We start from the raw sequence: 18,801 nt of genomic DNA, 5'->3' as shown, positions 1-18,801 counted from the left end.
CAAGAGAAGCTGGCTCCTGAACACAGAATCCAGAAACTCTCAGGTGCTGTCGGACCAGCTCCAAGAGCAAAGCAAAATTCTCAACCAAGTGGAACGAAAATCTTGGTATAGAAACAGGAGTTACAACCAAATGGAAATGTGAAAATTAAAAACTACAACAACCAAAAGAAAATATACAAACCTGGGATAGTCTCAGCTACTCGGGAGGCGGGGCTGGAGGATCGTTTGAGCCTAGGAGATTGAGGCTGCAGTGAGCCATGATCACACCACTGCACTCCAGTCTGGGCAGCAGAGTGAGAACTCTCTCAAAAAACGAAAAAGAAAGAAAGTAAAATAGAAGTGACCAGGGGCTGGGGGAGGGGGTACAGGGAGTTGTTCTTTAATGAGTACAGAATTTCTGTTTGGGATGATGAAAAGCTCTGGAAATGGACAGCGGTGATGGCTGCACAATCCCTGTGGCTGTTCTGAATGGTGCTGAACCACACATTTAAAAACAGTTAAAATGGGCCAGGCGCGGTGGCTCACGCCTGTAATCCCAGCACTTTGGGAGGCTGAGGGGGGAGGGGATGGCCTGAGGTCAGGAGTTTGAGACCATCCTGGCCAACACGGTGAAACCCCGTCTCGACTAAAAATCCTAAAAATTAGCCAGGCGTGGTGGCAGGCACTTGTAGTCCCAGCTACTCGGGAGGCTGGGGCAGGAGAACTGCTTGAACCCAGGAGGCAGAGGTTGCAGTGAGCCGAGATCGCGCCACTGCACCACTGGGCAACAAGAGCGAAACTCCGTCTCAAAAAAAAAAAAAAAAAAAGCTTAAAATGGTAAATTTTATGTTATGTATATTTTACCGTAATAAAAAAAGTTGTAATGCTACTATAATAGAATGACTCATTGGGATTAGATATAGACTAGAAAGTACAGAATATAAAAACTTTTTAAAGAAAGAAAAATTTTCGCCGGGCGCGGTGGCTCAAGCCTGTAATCCCAGCACTTTGGGAGGCCGAGGCGGGCAGATCACGAGGTCAGGAGATCGAGACCATCCTGGCTAACACGGTGAAACCCCGTCTCTACTAAAAATACAAAAAATTAGCCGGGTGTGTTGGCGGGCGCCTGTAGTCCCAGCTACTCGGGAGGCTGAGGCAGGAGAATGGCGTGAACCCGGGAGCCGGAGCTTGCAGTGAGTCGAGATCGTGCCACTGCACTCCAGCCTGGGCAACAGAGTGAGACTCCGTCTCAAAAAAAAAAAAAAAAAAAAAAAAAAAAAAAAAAAAAAGAAAGAAAAATTTTCATGGCCAGGCATGGTGTCTCACACCTGTAATCCCAGGACTTTGGGAGGCCAAGGCAAGAGGACTGCTTGAGCTCAGGGGTTTGAGACCAGCCTGAGCAACACAGCAACACCCCATCTCTGCTAAACAAATAATAAAAAATAGCCAGGCATGGTGGTGTGCATGCCTGTAGTTGCAGCTACTCTGGAGGCTGAGGCAGGAGGATCGCTTAAGCCCAGGACGTCAAGGCTGCAGTGAGCCATGGTTGTGCCACTGCGCTCCAGCCTGGGCAACAGACCAAGACCCTGTCACAAAAAAAGAAAAAGAAGAAAAAGAAAAAAAAGAAAGAAAGAAAATAAAATTTTCCAGAACTTTTAAAATCATCGTTAATATAAAAATAATATCACCTGCCCCTAGGACTGTAACAAACAAGTGTGTCTAAGGACAGGAGTGGGTCCACCCCAACCTGGCACGCAGTGGTCCCCTGCAGAGAGTCTGGCCCTGCACTCACTAAGGGGAGGCATTCACAGCCCAGCCAGGCCTCTGCAATTATGCCTTCAATGCCAGAACTAACTCCCCTAAACTGAACAATCGATCACAAAATGTACCTTCAGGTCTCAAGGTTATTGCTAAATCTTACTCAACCTACATTTTCTAGCATGTGAACATTTTTCTGAATGTCTTAGGGAAAGGAAGTCTTCAGGAGAACAAAAGGTCCTCAAGCCACCCTAGCTTCTTTTCCTCCATTCCACAGGCTGCCTTTTGTCTCGGTATGCACTGGACCAGGGGGGCTCTACTTCTTCCTAACTGGGCATGGGTCTCCACACAACTCCAAGGTAAAGGGCCACACAGCCAAGATAAAGGGGAGAAAAGAAAGCTACGACTTCCTGGGCCACCAATCGCAAATGGCAGCCAGTCTCTGGAGTAACCCTAGACCAAAGATCCAAGGAACCAAGAAATGTAGGTGATCTGAACAGAGGGGATGGTGGTTAAACATCATGAAGGAAAGACCCATTCTCAAAGAAAAGGAAGCAAAAAGAAACCGTGGGGAGCTGGGTACCACCCGCAGCAAAGACCCCACGTGTTACTGACGCCATCCTGGCCTGGGAGAGCAGTGAGTGTGGCGGACGGTGAGTGGTGGGGAGGGCTGCGGTAGGTTTGGGGTAAGAAGAGGCAGTGCCCAGAGCCCAGAGAACACCAGTTAGGGCTCCACATGAACGCTACTCAAAGTATTCACGGAACACATCTAAACACAAGCACTAAGGACTAAGTGCAAGAGACAAGAAAATATTTCCCGTTTCCTGTTTCAGGAGGGTATCGAAAATGAGTGATGGAAGGAAAATGTATTGTTTAAACGAGGAAAAAAAATTTTACAAATTAAGAACATCCTGGAACATGATGAGCCGTTTACTGTCACTCAATTTAAATGGCAGCCATCTAGGACAGAGCGCCTAAGGGGAAAGGGGGCTCACAGGCGAACCCCTCCAGCTGCTGGTGGGCACATTTCCCATTAGGGCATCAGGGTCTCTGAAGACTGTCTTCAGATGCTTTTAGCCAGAAAAGTTACAATGATGAATTCGTTTACATTGACAGACTTACTTCATATTTCTAAAATATAATTTTTTTTCACTACCATAACTTTGTTGTTGTAGACTTAGGATTCAAAATAAAGAACTTTAAACAAACATGAATAAAAAGCCACTTTAGGCCGGGTGCGGTGGCTCACACCTGTAATCCCAGCACTTTGGGAGGCCAAGGCAGGTGGATCATGAGGTCAGGAGTTCAAGACCAGCCTGATCAATATGGTGAAACCCCGTCTGCACTAAAAATACAAAAATTAGCCAGGCACCGTGGCAGGTGCCTGTAATCTCAGCTACTTGGGAGGCTGAGGCAGGAGAATCACCTGAACCTGGGCAGCAGAGGTTGCAGTGAGCCAAGATCATGCCACTGCACTCAAGAGTGAGACTGTCTTAAAAAAAAAAAAAAAAAAAAAGCCACTTTAAAATTTTACTTAGGCCAGGCGTGGTGACTCACGCCCATAATCCTAGCACTTTGGGAGGCCAACGTGAGCAGATCACCTGAGGCCAGGAGTTAGAGACTGGCCAATATGGTAAAACCTCATCTCTACTAAAGATGCAAAAATTAGCTGGGCGTGGTGGTGTGCCCATGTAATCCCAGCTACTCAGGAGGCTGAAGTGGGAGAACTGCTTGAACCCGGGAGGCAGAGGCTATAGTGAGCCGAGATTGCGCCACTACACTTCAGCCTGGGTGACAGAGCAAGACCCTGTCTCAGAAAAAAAAAAATTCAAAAATTCAAATATTTGGCCAGGCATGGTGGCTCACGCCTGTAATCCCATCACTTTGGAAGGCCGAGGCGGGCGGATCACCTGAGGTCAGGAATTCGAGACCAGCCTGGCCGACATGATGAAACCCTGTCTCTACTAAAAATACAAAACAAAAAAAAAATTGGCCGGGCGTGGTTGCGGGTACTTGTAATCCCACCTACTTGGGAGGCTGAGGCAGGAGAATCTCTTGAACTCCGGAGGCAGAGGTTGCAGCCAGCCGAGATTGCGCCACTGCACTCCAGCCTAGACAACAGAGCGAGACTCTGTCTCAAAAAAATAAAAAATTAAAATTAAAAAATAAAAATTTCGGCCGGGTGCGGTGGCTCATGCTTGTAATCCCAGCACTTTGGGAGGCCGAGGCGGGCGGATCATGAGGTCAGGAGATCGAGACCACGGTGAAACCCCGTCTCTACTAAAAATACAAAAAATTAGCCGGGCGTGGTGGCGGGCGCCTGTAGTCCCAGCTACTTGGAGAGGCTGAGGCAGGAGAATGGCGCGAACCCGGGAGGCGGAGCTTGCAGTGAGCCGAGATCGCGACACTGCACTCCAGCCTGGGCGACAGAGCGAGACTCCGTCTCAAAAAAAAAAAAAAAAAAAAATTAAAAATTTCACTTAAAATACTACTGATCTCCCGTGCTGACCTCTCGGGGTTTAACTCTCACTGAGAAGACGCTGCTTTCATAAGGGGCAACTAAAGTCATTTAAGCAGAGAGCTGCAAAGAGGCAACAGCCTCACTGCAGGCAGGGGTCCTCGTCACAGCTTCAGGGCTTTGCAGAGGATTACGCAATGTACACGCAGAAAACTGAATTCCAGCCTCTCCAATGGCAACTATATATATATATATATATATATATATATATATTTTTTTTTTTTTTTTTTTTTTTTTTTGAGACGGAGTCTCGCTCTGTAACCCAGGTTGGAGTGCAGTGGCATGATCTTGGCTCACTGCAAGCTCCGCCTCCTGGGTTCACACCATTCTCCAGCCTCAGCCTCCTGAGTAGCTGGGACTACAGGCGCCCGCCACCACGCCCGGCTAATTTTTTATATTTTTAGTAGAGACGGGGTTTCACTGTATTAGGCAGGATGATCTGGATCTCCTGACCTCATGATCCGCCCGCCTTGGCCTCCCAAAGTGCTGGGATTACAGGCATGAGCCACCGCACCCAGCCTCCAATGGCAACTATATTAAAGGTTCAAAGCAGTATGCACAAAAGTTACCTCACAGAAAATAGTGCAAGTCCTTGATACAATGCTCTTTAGACACAGAAGCAGCACTACAGAGCATCTCACCCCATTGCCTTCCCAAGGACGAGCACCCCCTCCTCTCTCCACAGCCCCTTGTTTTTTGAGATGGAGTCTCACTCTGTCGCCCAGGCTGGAGTGCAATGGCGAAATCTTGGCTCACTGCAAGCTCTGCCTCCCGGGTTGAAGTGATTCTCCTGCCTCAGCCTCCCGAGTAGCTGGGACTACAGGCGCCCGACACGCCTGGCTAATTTTTGTATTTTTGGTAGAGACAGGGTTTCACCATGTTGGCTAGGCTGGTCTCGAACTGACCTCCAGTGATCCTCCCACCTTGACCTCCCATAGTGCCAGGATTACAGGTGTGAGCCACCACACCCGGCCTCTCCACAGCCCCTTCTGTGTTGAAGCCAAGACCCACCCAGCTTTGATCCCAAGGCTTGGGTTCCCCACTAGTGCGAAGTGAGTTTCCAAATTATTAGGTAAATCAGATATGAGAAAATATTTTACTTACTTTTTTCTTTTTTTGAGACGAAACCTTGCTCTGTCACCCAGGCTGGAGTGCAATGGCACCATCTCCGCTCACTGCAACCTCTGCCTCCTGGGTTCAAGCAATTTTCCTCCCTCGGCCTCCCAAGTAGCTGGGATTACATGTGCACACCACCACGCCCGGCTAACTTTTGTATTTTTAGTAGAGACAGGATTTCACCGTGTTAGCCAGGCTGCTCTCAAACTCCTGACCTCATGATCCGCCCACGTCGGGCTCCCAAAGTGGTGGGATTACAGGCGTGAGCCATCACGCCTGGCCCAAGAAAATATTTTTAAACTAGTATTCTTGACCGGCACGGTCAACAGTGATGTAATTGAAACTGTTGTATTTGAAGTGTTAGCAAAGAAAGAGAATTCTGGTTCAACAGAAAAGTCAGTCACGACTTTTCAGTCATGCATGAATTATACAGTAACCAAATACATAACATGTCATGACTGACAACGGGCCCACAACAAATCAGCTCCGACCAACAGGGTCCACACCACCATGGGTCTACACAGACCCAGGTCCCGCCTGTGGCTCTACAGTGACTCGGGCCCCTGTGGGGTGGTCCCTGCGGGTCAGGTCTCTGAGAGTGGGTCCCAGTGGGGTGATCCCTGTGGGTCGCGTCCCTGTGGGATGGGTCCCTCAGGGTGGGTCCCAGTGGGGTGGTTCCTGTGGGTCGCGTCCCTGTGGGGTGGCCCCTGCGGGTCGGGTGCCTGCGGGGTGGCCCCTGGGGGTCGCGTCCCTGCGGGTCGGGTGCCTGCGGGGTGGCCCCTGGGGGTCGCGTCCCTGCGGGTCGGGTGCCTGCGGGGTGGCCCCTGGGGGTCGCGTCCCTGCGGGTCGGGTGCCTCTGTGGGGTCGCGTCCCTGTGGGTCACGTCCCTGTGGGGTGGCCCCTGCGAGTCGCGTGGTGGTCCCTGTGGGTCGCGTCCCTGCGGGTCGGGTGCCTGCAGGGTGGCCCCTGGGGGTCGCGTCCCTGCGGGTCGGGTGCCTCTGTGGGGTCGCGTCCCTGTGGGTCACGTCCCTGTGGGGTGGCCCCTGCGAGTCGCGTGGTGGTCCCTGTGGGTCGCGTCCCTGCGGGTCGGGTGCCTGCGGGGTGGTCCCTGTGGGTCGCGTCCCTGCGGGTCGGACCCCTGCGGCGTGGTCCCCTCCAGCAGGGTCCACCGAGGAGGCCGCTGGAGGCCGAGCCCGCTCCAGCCCGCGGCGCCAAGATGGAGGCAGGAAGCGCCGCCACCGCCCGCGCCCGCGCCCGCGCCCGCCACCGCCCGCGCCGCCCGCCTGACGCCGCCGTCGCGCCTGACGCCGCCGCCCGCGCGGCCGCCCCTCCCCCGGCCCTCCCCTCCCCCCGCCGTAACGTCCTGACGCTCCGCAGGGACCCCTGACTGGACGGCGGCGCGTGAGCGGAGCGAGAGGCCTCGCCGCGGGGGGGCCGCGGGCTCGCCGGCGCCGCTTACCTGGGGCCGCGCCGGGCCTGCTCGGGCGCCCGGCGGGGGCGGTGGCGTCGGGAGCTGCGGCGGCGGCGGGCGGCGGCGGCGGCCGCGGGCTTCGCTCCTTGTTGGGGATTCGGCGGCGGCGGCGGCGCGGGCGCGCGCTTCCTAGTGACGCAGGCCGCGGGGCCGCGCACGCACGGGGCTGGGAGGGCCGGACACTTATTTGGCGCTCGCGGAGGAGGAAGGCGGGGCCGTGAAATAAGGCCCAATGGGCCCCCGGGGCGCGTGCGCGGACGAACACTATCCGCTCCTAACGCCGCAGTTTCCTCGTGATCCCCAAGGTCCGGGTCGGGCGTTGCGTGCCCCGCGCGGGCGGCCGGGCAGAGGGACGATGGTCAGTGGACGGACGGCGCCAGGGAGCAGTGCCCACGCGCGGCAGGGCGGCACCTTCAGGCCTCCAGGTACGGGCACCCGTCGCCCGGACGCTTCTGTGGGTGAACGGGCGCTGAGGGGACTCCCCTGCGGGGCGGACGCCTGAACACGAGGCTGTGGAGGAGGACGCTGTAGGGTGCACGGACTCGCGCGGGACATGCCGGAGGCTCAGCCAGCCACGGCGCTCCCAGCGTGGGGGGCGAGGGGCATCTGGGAGCGGCCAGGAGGGAGGGCTCGGTCACCCCTCAAGCTGTCACCCCAGTCCCACAACCAGCACCCCGATCCCATCGCAGTTCCACAGGCGACACCCCGATCCCACCCCAGCCCAACAGCCGGCACCCACCCCGATCCCATAGCTAACACCCCGGTTCCCCCGCTGTCCCACCGCCGGCACCCCGATCCCATAGCTGACACCCCGATCCTACGCCAGTCTCGCAGCTGGCACCCAGATCCCATAGATGACACCCCGATCTCACCCCACCCCAACAGCTGGCACCCATCCCGATCCCATAGCTAACACCCCGGTCCCACCGCTGTCCCACAGCCGGCAGCCCGATCCCATAGCTGACACCCCGATCCCACCCCAGTCCCGCAGCCGGCACCCCGATCCCATAGATGACACCCCGATCCCACAGCCGGCACTCACCCCGATCGCATAGCATAGCTGACACCGCGATCCCACCCCAGTCCCATAGCCAGCACCCCAATCCCACCCCAGTCCCATAGCCAGCACCTCGATCCCATAGATGATACCCCGATCCCGCCCGAGTCCCATAGCCGGCACCCCGATCCCACTCGGATCCGGCAGCCAGCTTGGATCCTGTGGCGCTCCTCCAGCCGCCAGGGCTCATTTATATGTTTTATTGGCAGAGGCTGGAGCTGGCTCTGTTGGTCTCTGCTGGGTTTCTTCCTCTGCACCGCAGGGCTGGCTCTCCTGACCTCTCCAGGTGTAATCGAACACCCTTGCGCTTGCTGTCACCCGCTGCCTGTCTGCAGGATCCCGGATTCCCTATCAGGGGACCGAAATTAGTCGGAAAATAAGAAACAGGTGCTTGTTTGGGATGGTGCCCTGACCCTGTGCTCACACTTTTAGGAGGAGGACTCTGCAGGCCGCCTCCCAGAATGGGAGGTTCCCAAGCCACTGCACTTCGGAGGGGCTGTGTAATTAGAGTTGCACTTTCATTCAGTTCCCAGTAAAGTAGAACGTGCTCAAGCCAGTGAGGAAAAGGTATTTTTAAAAATTAGACTGACCAAGTGCGGTGGCTCATGCCTTTTACCTCAACACTTTGGGAGGCCAAGGTGGGAGGATCACCTGTGGCCAGGAGTTCAAGACCAGCCTGGGCAACAGAGTGAGCCTGTCTCTGGGGAAGAATTAAGAAAATTTTGAGCCTTTGTCAGTGCTACTATTTTATTATCTGGTAAATATGAGAGGGTTCACGTGGTCTATGTATGTCATTTATCTGAGTTTGCCTATCCTCACGTTGTGGGAATAAATGTCAATAAAGTCGAAGAGGAGTACTGAGGGGGACCTGGGGATGGGAGGGCAGCCACATCATGCCTGTGTGTTGCACAAGCCCACCGAGGTTTGCCTGGGGTGAGCCCTAGGGCCTGTTCTGCGTCCTTCACTCTGGGGCTCCAAGAGAGAAACTCCATCTAAAAAAAAAAAAAAATCACCTCCAAGATAACTTAGCTTTCTACTGCTGCCGGAACAAATTATCTCAAACTTAGTCACTTAAAAATGCAAATTTAGCCGGGCGCGGTGGCTCACGCTTGTAATCCCAGCACTTTGGGAGGCCGAGGCGGGTGGATCACGAGGTCAGGAGATCGAGACCACAGTGAAACCCCGTCTCTACTAAAAATACAAAAAAAAATTAGCCGGGCGTGGTGGCGGGCGCCTGTAGTCCCAGCTACTCGGAGAGGCTGAGGCAGGAGAATGGCGTGAACCCGGGAGGTGGAGCTTGCAGTGAGCCGAGATCGGGCCACTGCACTCCAGCCTGGGTGATAGAGCAAGACTCCGTCTCAAAAAAAAAAAAAAAAAAAAAATGCAAATTTAGGCTGAGTTCGGAGGCTCACGTCCGTAATCCTAGCACTTTGGGAGGCCAAGGCAGGAGGATTGCTTGAGGCCAGGAGTTCAAGACCAACATGGCGAGAACCCATCTCTATTTTTTAAAAATGCAAATGTGTCCGGGCGCGGTGGCTCACGCCTATAATCCCAGAGCACTTTGGGAGGCCAAGGTGGGCGGATCACGAGGTCAGGAGCTTGAGACCATCCTGGCTAACACTGTGAAACCCCATCTCTACTAAAAATACAAAAACAAAATTAGCCGGGCGTGGTGGCGGGCGCCTGTAGTCCCAGGTACTCGGGAGGCTGAGGCAGGAGAATGGCGGGAACCCAGGAAGCAGAGCTTGCAGTGAGCCAAGATGGCGCCACTGCACTCCAGCCTGGGTGACAGAGCGAGACTCCGTCTCAAAAAATAAATAAACAAATAAATAAAAATGCAAATGTGTTCTCTAACTGTTCTGTAGGTCGGAAGCCCAGCCCAGCCTCACTCAGCCAAAATCAGGGTGTCTGCAGGGCCGATTGCTTTTGGAGCTCCAGGGGAGAAGCTGTTCCTGCCTTTCCAGTTTCTAGAAGCACTTGAGCCCCTTGTCTCATGGCCTATCCCACACCTGAAAGCCAGCCAAAGCCAGTTGAGTCCTCACCCTGCTGGCCCCGACACTGACTCTCCTGCATCCCTCATCTGCTGTCAAGGCCCCTTGTGATGACATGGGGCCACCAGCTCGCCCAGGGCACCTCCTGTCATTCCATCTGCCGCTGTAATTCCCCTTTGCTTGGAACCAACGTTCACAGATCCCTGGGGTTAGGATGTGAATATCTTGGGCGGGGCTGTGGGGGGGCTAGTCTTCCTTCTAAAATGTTTATCATTTTTGTTTTGGGGATTTTTTTGGTTTGGTTTTTTTTGAGACAGAGTCTCGCTCTGTCGCCCAGGTTGGAATGCAATGGTGCAATCTCCGCTCACTGCAACCTCTGCCTCTGGGCAGACATGAGCCACTGCGCCCGGCCTGTTTTTGTTTTTGTTTGTTTTGTTTTGTTTTTGAGATGGAGTCTCACTTTGTCACCCAGGCTGGAGTGCAGTGGCAGATCTCGGCTCACTGCAACATCTGCCTCCTGGGTTCAAGCAATTCTCCTGCCTCAGCCTCCCAAGTAGCTGAGATTACAGGTACGCGCCACCATGCCCAGCTACTTTTTGTATTTTTAGTAGAGACAGGGTTTTACCATGTTGGTCAGACTGGTCTCAAACTCTTTTTTTTTTTTTTTTTTTTTTTTTTTTTTTTTTTTTTTTTTGAGACGGAGTCTTGCTCTGTCACCCAGGCTGGAGTGCAGTGGCGCGATCTCGGCTCACTGCAAGCTCCGCCTCCCGGGTTCACGCCATTCTCCTGCCTCAGCCTCTCCGAGTAGCTGGGACTACAGGCGCCCGCCACCACGCCCGGCTAATTTTTTGTATTTTTGGTAGAGACGGGGTTTCACCGTGGTCTCGATCTCCTGACCTCGTGATCCGCCCGCCTCGGCCTCCCAAAGTGCTGGGATTACAAGCGTGAGCCACCGCGCCCGGCGACTGGTCTCAAACTCTTGATCTCAGGTAATCCACCTACCTCAGCCTCCCAAAGTGCTGGGATTACAGACGTGAGCCACCGTGTCTGGCCATATTTATTAACTACAAAGGGAAAGATGATAATTTTTTTTTTTTTGGAGATGGAGTCTCACTCTGTCACCCAGGCTGGAGTACAATAGCCTGATCTTGGCTCACTGCAACCTCTGCCTCCCAGGTTCAAGTGATTCTCCTGCCTCAGCCTCCCAACTAGCTGGGATTACAGGTGCACCCTACCACGCCCGGCTAATTTTTGTATTTTTAGTAGAAACGGGGTTTCACCATGTTGGTGAGGCTGATCTCAAACTCCTGACCTCGTGATCTGCCCACCTCGGCCTCCCAAAGTGCTGGGATTATAGGCATGAGCCACTGCAACCGGCTGAAAGATGGTAATTTTAAAGTAGAGAAACTGGGTTGGCTGGGTATGGTGGCTTATGCCTGTAAGCCCAGCACTTTGGAAGTCCAAGGCAAGAGGATTGCTTGAGTCCAGGAGTTTGAGACCAGCCTGGAAAACATAGCAAGACCCCATCTCTGCAAAAGCTAAAAAGTTAGCCAGGTGTGGTGGCACATGCCTGTAGTCCCAGCTACTCAGGAGGCTGAGGTGGGAGGATCACTTGAGCCCAGGAGATCAAGGTTGCAGCGAGCTGTTATTGTGCCACTGCAGTCAGCCTGGGCAACAGCGAGAGTCTGTCTCCAAAGGTAAAAAAAGGTCCAGGCACAGTGGCTCACACCTGTAATCTCAGCACTTTGGGAGGCCAAGGCGGGCAGATCCCTTCAAAACCAGCCTGGCTAAATGGTGAAACCCCATCTCTACTAAAAATACAAAAAAAATTAGCTGGGCATGGTGACGGGCGCCTGTAATCTCAGTTACTTGGGAGACTGAGGCAGGAGAATCATGTAAACCCAGGAGGCTGAGGTTGCAGCAAGCCAAGATCACGCCGCTGCACTTCAGCCTGGGCGACAGAGCAAGACTTTCTCAAAACAAAAGAATCTTGAGTCCTGAGTTCCTCCAAGGGAAATTCCAGGCACCTCACCACCCTTGACAGGCAAAGGAACAATCTGATGAGGAAGAAGATAGAAAAGGCTTAAACAATAGTCTCCCGACCGGGCGCAGTGGCTCACGCCTGTAATCCCAGCACTTTGGGAGGTCAGGAGATCAAGACCATCCTGGCTAACACCGTGAAACCCCCATCTCTACTAAAAAAAAAATACAAAAAAATTAGCTGGGCGTGGTGGCGGGTGCCTGTAGTCCCAGCTACTCAGGAAGCTGAGGCAGGAGAATGGTGTGAACCCGGGAGGCAGAGCTTTCAGTGAGCCGAGATTGCGCCACTGCACTCCAGTCTGGGCAACAGAGCAAGACTCCGTCTTTAAAAAAAAAAAAAAAAACAAGTAAGTCAGAGTCACAAGGTGTTTTGTTTCCCTGTGGAAACTAAAAGATAACAGCTTAACATGTTCTTGAGTTATTTTTCAGAAACTTGGACATTCACCAGATGGAAAATGCTGAGCTAGGAACAGTGGCTATAATTTCAGCCTTTTGAGAGGCCAAGGTGGAAGGATCATTTGAGGCCAGGAGTTAGAGACCAGCCTGGCCAACATGGTGAAACCCCATCTCTAGTAAAAATACAAATATTAGCCGGGCATGGTGGTGCAACCTGAAATCCCAGCTACTTGGGAGGCCTAGGTGGGAGGATTACTTGAACCTGGTAGGAGGAGGTTGCACTGAGCTGAAATTGTGCCACGTCACTCTAGCCTGGGCAACAGAGTGAGACTCTGTCTCAAAAAATAAACAACTAAATAAGAGAAAGTGTTGCCTGCAGGCTGGGCACGGTGGCTCTTGCCTGTAATCTCAACACTTTGGGAGGCCGAGACGGGCGGATCACCTGAGGTCAGGAGTGCAAGAACAGCCTGGCCAACGTGGTGAAACCCCATCTCTACTAAAAATACAAAAATTAGCTGGGCATGTACATGTAGTCTCGGCTACTCGGGAAGCTGAGGCAGGAGAATCTCTTCAGCCGGAGAGGTGGAGGTTGCAATGAGCTGAGATCACGCCACCACACTCCATCCAGCCAGGGTGACAGAGTGAGACTCCATCTCAAAGCAAAAACAGAAACATAGATGGGACCCTCAGTGTATCTTTAGGGCGTGATGGTTGAGGTATACTGCTGGTCCTCTCATGTAAAAGAAAACAAGAGCCAACTCTGTGTCTACTGGAGAAAGCATCAGCCACAGTCAATACCTCGCTTCCGCAGGGACGGTGGCTGCCAGAGTGGGAGGCTTTGGTAGCACCCATGTTGTGGAATCACAATGTTGTTGACAGCTCTGGGGTCTTGTACAAAATGCCAGATCCTCCCATTTGGTTTCCTTATGGGAAGGATTGCAGTATTATAATACATGGGCTTGTGCAAGGGATCATTATACCCTTTTCTCTTTTTTTGCTTTTCTTTGAGACAGAGTTTCACTCTCGTCACCCAGGCTGGAGTGCAGTGGGGAGATCTTGGCTCACTGCAACCTCCGCCTCCTGGGTTCAAGTGATTTTCCTGTCTCAGCCTTCTGAGTAGCTGGGATTACACATGCCCACCACCAGTCCTGACTAATTTTTGTATTTTTGGTAGAGACAGGGTTTCACCAAGCTGGTCAGGCTGGTCTTGAACTCCAGACCTCAGGTGATCCACCCACCTCGGCCTCCCAAAGTGTTGGGATTTCAGGCATAAGCCACCAGGCCCAGCTTTCTTTCTTATTAAAATTAATCTTTGTTTAAAAATACTCTTGTTTTTTATTTAATTGTAACACTCCTAGATCCCGAAAGAAGATACACTCTTTGTTATGGGTCTGATTCTTTTCATTGCGTTAAGCCTTAGAGGATGTTGTCCAATACTGGATAAAAGTTTACTCAGGCTTACTTCCACTTTAACGGGGATGGCTGAATGTCTCTTCCACTTGGCTGCTCTTTTATAATAAACTGACAAACATACAAATTTTCTTGAGTTCTGTGAGACATTCTAGTAAATCTAACCTGAAGAGCAGGTTGTGAGAACCCCTGATTTAGAAAGCCCAGTGGTCATAAATATAAGTGGCTCTGGACTGGCTCCTGGGGTCTGAAGTGTGGGCAGTTGGTTAGGACTGAGCCCTTGTAATTTGCAGGATCTGACACAGACTCCAGGAAGGCAGTGTCAGAATTTAGCTGAATTATATTGGACACCCAGTTAGCTTTTGGAGAATTGGTTGCTGGTATAGAAAAATACCGGCCGGGCGCGGTGGCTCACGCTTGTAATCCCAGCACTTTGGGAGGCCGAGGCGGGCGGATCACGAGGTCAGGAGATCGAGACCACGGTGAAACCCCGTCTCTACTAAAAATACAAAAAAAAATTAGCCGGGCGTGGTGGCGGGCGCCTGTAGTCCCAGCTACTCGGAGAGGCTGAGGCAGGAGAATGGCGTGAACCCGGGAGGCGGAGCTTGCAGTGAGCCGAGATCGCGCCACTGCACTCCAGTCTGGGTGACAGAGCGAGACTCCGTCTCAAAAAAAAAAAAAAAAGAAAAAAGAAAAATACCAAATATTTTATGTCAGGGGAGTGAAAGAAAAAACAAAAACCCATACACTTTAAGGAAAGCAACTGACAGCATTTGTTACCAGTGATAAAATTTGAGCTTTGAAGTAAGAATAAGAATTTTGCCATTGTGCCCGGCCCAAGAAAAAAAAAATTTTTTGCCATTGTGAGGTCGAACGCTTCCCAGTACTTTCTGATGAGCTTGACGGTGATATTAACAAATAATTTTTTTTTTTTTTTTTTTTTGAGACAGAGTCTCGCTCTGTCACCCAGGCTGGAGTGCAGTGGTGCAATCTCAGCTCACTGCAACCCCCACCTCCCAGGTTCGAGCAATTCTCCTGCCTCAACGCCCTGAGTCGCTGGACTACAGGTGTGCGCCACCACGTCCAGATAATTTTTGTATTTTTAGTAGAGACGGGGTTTCACCATGTTGCCCAGACTGGTCTCAAACTCGTGACTTCAGGTGACCCACCCAGCTCGGCCTCCCAAAGGTGGGAGGCCTTGCTGGGATTACAGGCATGAGCCACTGCACCTGGCCTCTTGTCCTTGTGTTTTGCAGTGATGTAATGAACATGTCTGACATTTGTAACCAGAAAAAAAGGTTAGGGTAACAATGCCTATCCTGTTTTTCCCAGAGTAGACCTTATGAAGATTAAAACAATTTGAAAGTGTTTTGAAAATAATAAACTATGCTATACACACAACGTTTTGGTGACTAGAAATACAAGTTTGTTGTTTGTTGAGACAGGGCCCTGCTCTGTCTCCCAGGCTGGGTGGCACAATCATGGCTCACTGCAGTCTTGAACTCCTGGGCTTAAGCGATCCTCCCACCTCAGCCTCCAGAGTAGCTGGGACTGCAAGCGAGCACCACCACGCCTGGCTAATATTTGTACTTTTCGTAGAGATGGGGTTTCACCATGTTGCCCAGACTGGTCTCAAACTCCGGGGCTCAAGCAATGCTCCCGCCTCGGCCTCCCAAAGTGGTGGGATCACAAGTGTGAGCCACTGCACCTGGCTGAGTTTCTGTTGTTTTAAGCCACTTCATTTGTGGTACTTCTCACAGCAGTCCCAGGAAACTAAGCAACTGCAGAACATCAAAATTGTTTTTCTTCAGCAAAAGGAGAAGCACTTGTGGTTGGCACCAGCTTTTCCTATGCTCACTTCTGCACGGCCACGCCTTTGCCCGACATGAGTGCACAGCAGGCTGGGGGGGAGCAACTGGTTGAGTCAGGCCTCTGCTTGTGCCATGTCCCCACCTGCTTTGCTGGACACCCCTGTTTTGGGGGCACCCACTGCTGCCCCAGACACCAAGCAAGCACCAGCTGTGTCCAAAACATACAGTCACTGTCTTGGCCTGTTTTGTGCTGCTGTAACAGAATGCCACAGACTGGGTAATTTAATACAGAACAGAAATTTATTTCCTCAAAGTTTTGGAGGCTGGGAAGTCCAAGGGTAAGGGGCCATCAGGTCAGGGCCTGGTCTCTGCTTCCACGATGGCGCCTTGACCACCGTGTCCTCACATGGTCAGAGAGAGCCCGCTCCCAGGAGCCCTTTTAATAGAGCAGAACACTGCTGCACTGCGGATCAAGTTTCCAACACGTGAACTTCGGAGGTGACACATTCAGATCATAGCAGTCACTCTAGGCAGAGTGTCTGATGTTGTTTTAAAATACGTTCACAGACTGGCTGGGCACTGTAGCTCACGCCTGTAATACCAACAGTTTGGGAGGCCAAGGTGGGTGGATCACCTGAGGTCAGGAGTTCAAGACCAGCCTCACCAACATGGTGAAACCCCATCTCTACTAAAAATACAAAATTAGCCAGGTGTGGTGGTGCATGCCTGTAATCCCAGCTACTCGGGAGGCCGAGGCTGGAGAATTGCTTGAACCCAGGAGGTGGGGTTTGCAGTGAGTCGAGATCATGCCATTGCACTCCAGCCTGGGCAACAAGAGCGAAACTCTGTCTCAAAAAATAAAATAAAATAAAATACATTCACAAGGCCAGGCACGGTGGCTCACGCCTGTAATACCAGCTACTTGAGAGACTGAGGCAGGAGAATCGCTTATAACCTGGGAAGTGGAGGTTGCAGTGAGCTGAGATCACACCACTACACTCTAGCTTGGGCAACAAGAGTGAAACTCCGTCTCAAAAAAATAAAATAAGGCCAGGCATGGTGGCCCACACCTGTAATCCCAGCACTTTGGGAGGCCAAGGCAGTCGGATCACGAGGTCAGGAGTTCGAGACCAGCCTGGCCAATGTGATGAAACCCCGTCTCTACCAGCCTGGCCAACATGGGGAAACCCCGTCTCTACTAAAAATACAAAAATTAGCCAGGCATGGTGGTGTGTGCCTGTAATCCCAGCTACTCAGGAGGCTGAGACAGGAGAATCGCTTGAACCTAGGAGGCAGAGGTTGCAGTGAGCCAAGATCGCGCCGCTGCTCTCCAGCCTGGGCGACAGAGCGAGACTCCACCTCTAAATAAATAAATAAATAAAATTAGAAAATAAAATATGTTCACAAATCCTTTGACATTCCTCACCTCAAAAGCTGGAACCCAACTCCCTCCTAAGCATGAGTCTTCTCAGTGACTCACTTCTAACAGCAGAACTTACGTGGCTCCCCACACCCAGAGGATATTGGGTTCTTCCCAATATCCCCCCACCCAGCGACCCCCACCCAGGTCGCTGGCTCTGGGTCCCCCAGAACCATGTTTCTTTTTTTTTTTTTTTTTTTTTGTGAGACGGAGTCTTGCTCTGTCGCCCAGGCTGGAGTGCAGTGGCGCGATCTCGGCTCACTGCAAGCTCCCCCTCCCGGGTTCACGCCATTCTCCTGACTCAGCCTCTCCGAGTAGCTGGGACTACAGGCGCCCGCCACCACGCCCGGCTAATTTTTTCTATTTTTTAGTAGAGACGGGGTTTCACCATGGTCTCGATCTCCTGACCTCATGATCCGCCCGCCTCGGCCTCCCAAAGTGCTGGGATTACAAGCGTGAGCCACCGCGCCCGGCACCATGTTTCAAGGACACTCAGGCAGCCCCTGGATCGTCCATGTGGGGAGGAATGAAGGCCTCCTGCCTGCAGCCTCGGGAGGGAGCCTTCTCAGAAGAGGATGCCCCACCCCCTGCCCAGCCTTCAGATGGCCAGGACATCGTCCAACGTCCTGACTGCAACATCATGACAGACCCCGAGCCAGAAACCCCCAGCTTTTGTACTCCTGACTTACGGGAACTGACAGATAATGTTCGTTGTTAATTAAGGGGTGACTTGTCACACACAATAGGTCACTAAACAGCTCTGTCTGGCCTCCCAGGAGGAGCCTGCCTTTCCTTTTCTTCATGGGAAAAATGTGATCAGTTTGTGAAGGAGTCTCCGCCCCCACTTGATGCCAGAGGCTCCACATGGTGACTGTCACAAACTCCGTCTGCCCTCAGTGCCTTGCCAGGCCCCTGGCCTGCGATCAGCCTGGTCTTGTGGGAGGCCACGGCCCACGTGTGTTTGTGTGTGGCGTGCGTGTCTGCGTGCCCATGCATGCCCAGGATACAGAGATGCCATATACAAATGCTCTCAATGTTGTATGTGGCATGTGTGTGTCTGTGTGCCCAGGATACAGGGATGCCATATACAAACTCTTTTTTTTTTTTTTTTTTGAGACAGTCTTGCTCTTTGGCCCAGGCCGGACTGCAGTGGCACTATCTCGGCTCACTGCAAGCTCCGCCTCCTGGGTTCACGCCATTCTTCTGCCTCAGCCTCCCGAGTAGCTGGAACTACAGGTGCCCGCCACCACGCCCGGCTAATTTTTTGTATTTTTAGTAGAGACGGGGTTTCACGGTGTTAGCCAGGATGGTCTCGATCTCCTGACCTCGTGATCTGCCCGCCTAGGCCTCCCAAAGTGCTGGGATTACAGGTGTGAGCCACCGTGCCTGGCCTACAAACTCTTTTTTTTTTTTCTTTTGAGGTGGAGTCTCCCTCCGTCGCCCAGGCTGGAGTGCAGTGGCACGATCTCAGCTCACTGCAAGCTCCACCTCCCAGGTTCACAACATTCTGCCTCAGCCTCCCGAGTAGCTGGGACTATAGGCACGCACCACTACACCCGGCTAATTTTTTGTGTTTTTAGTAGAGATGGGGTTTCACAGTGTTAGCCAGGATGGCCTCAATCTCCTGACCTCGTGATCCACCCGCCTCGGCCTCCCAAAGTGCTGGGATTACAGGCATGAGCCACTGCATCTGGCCTACAAACTCTTTCAATGTCTTTCTTTTCTCTCTCCTGCCATCTTCTCCCTTGCAGATTTCTTGTGTCTCCACATCTTCCCCAGCTGAGTCCAAGGTCCTGACTTGCCCACACTCCCTGGACTGGAGGAGGGGTGATAG

General features: G+C 52.5%; 1 protein-coding gene and 1 long non-coding RNA gene across 13 annotated transcripts in view; one reads left to right on the top strand and one right to left on the bottom strand.

Annotated features, from left to right (window-relative positions):
* The window catches only part of GMEB2 (glucocorticoid modulatory element binding protein 2), a 43,573-nt gene extending 36,573 nt beyond the window's left edge, over positions 1-7,000 (bottom strand). For 2 of the 9 annotated variants that reach the window (XM_063634091.1, XM_063634094.1), the window contains exons 1-2: positions 5,360-6,036; positions 182-231 (exon numbers count right to left, since the gene is read on the bottom strand). The gene's annotated coding sequence lies outside the window, so the exon portion shown is untranslated. Of the gene's footprint in view, positions 1-181; positions 305-5,359; positions 6,598-6,830 lie in introns of those variants that run through there. The other 7 variants (XM_063634095.1, XM_063634096.1, XM_063634092.1 and 4 more) reach the window with 7 other exon arrangements.
* A 22-nt stretch (positions 7,001-7,022) lies between these two features.
* Positions 7,023-17,748, top strand: LOC129474618 (uncharacterized). Of its 4 annotated transcripts, none has more exons than XR_010119504.1 (4): positions 7,023-7,267; positions 8,109-8,286; positions 9,765-10,098; positions 17,342-17,748. It is a non-coding gene; the product is annotated as an uncharacterized lncRNA (long non-coding RNA). The 4 variants fall into 4 exon arrangements; XR_010119503.1 differs by having other exon boundaries at positions 17,339-17,748; XR_008654589.2 differs by lacking the exon at positions 17,342-17,748 and having other exon boundaries at positions 7,073-7,267; positions 8,162-8,286; positions 9,765-10,538.
* The last annotated feature ends 1,053 nt before the right edge of the window (positions 17,749-18,801 follow it).

This window comes from Symphalangus syndactylus, chromosome 24 (assembly GCF_028878055.3).
Source record: "Symphalangus syndactylus isolate Jambi chromosome 24, NHGRI_mSymSyn1-v2.1_pri, whole genome shotgun sequence".
Taxonomy (NCBI): domain Eukaryota; kingdom Metazoa; phylum Chordata; class Mammalia; order Primates; family Hylobatidae; genus Symphalangus; species Symphalangus syndactylus.
Note: the sequence above shows the minus strand (reverse complement) of the source record. Positions and strands in the feature narration are given on the sequence as shown.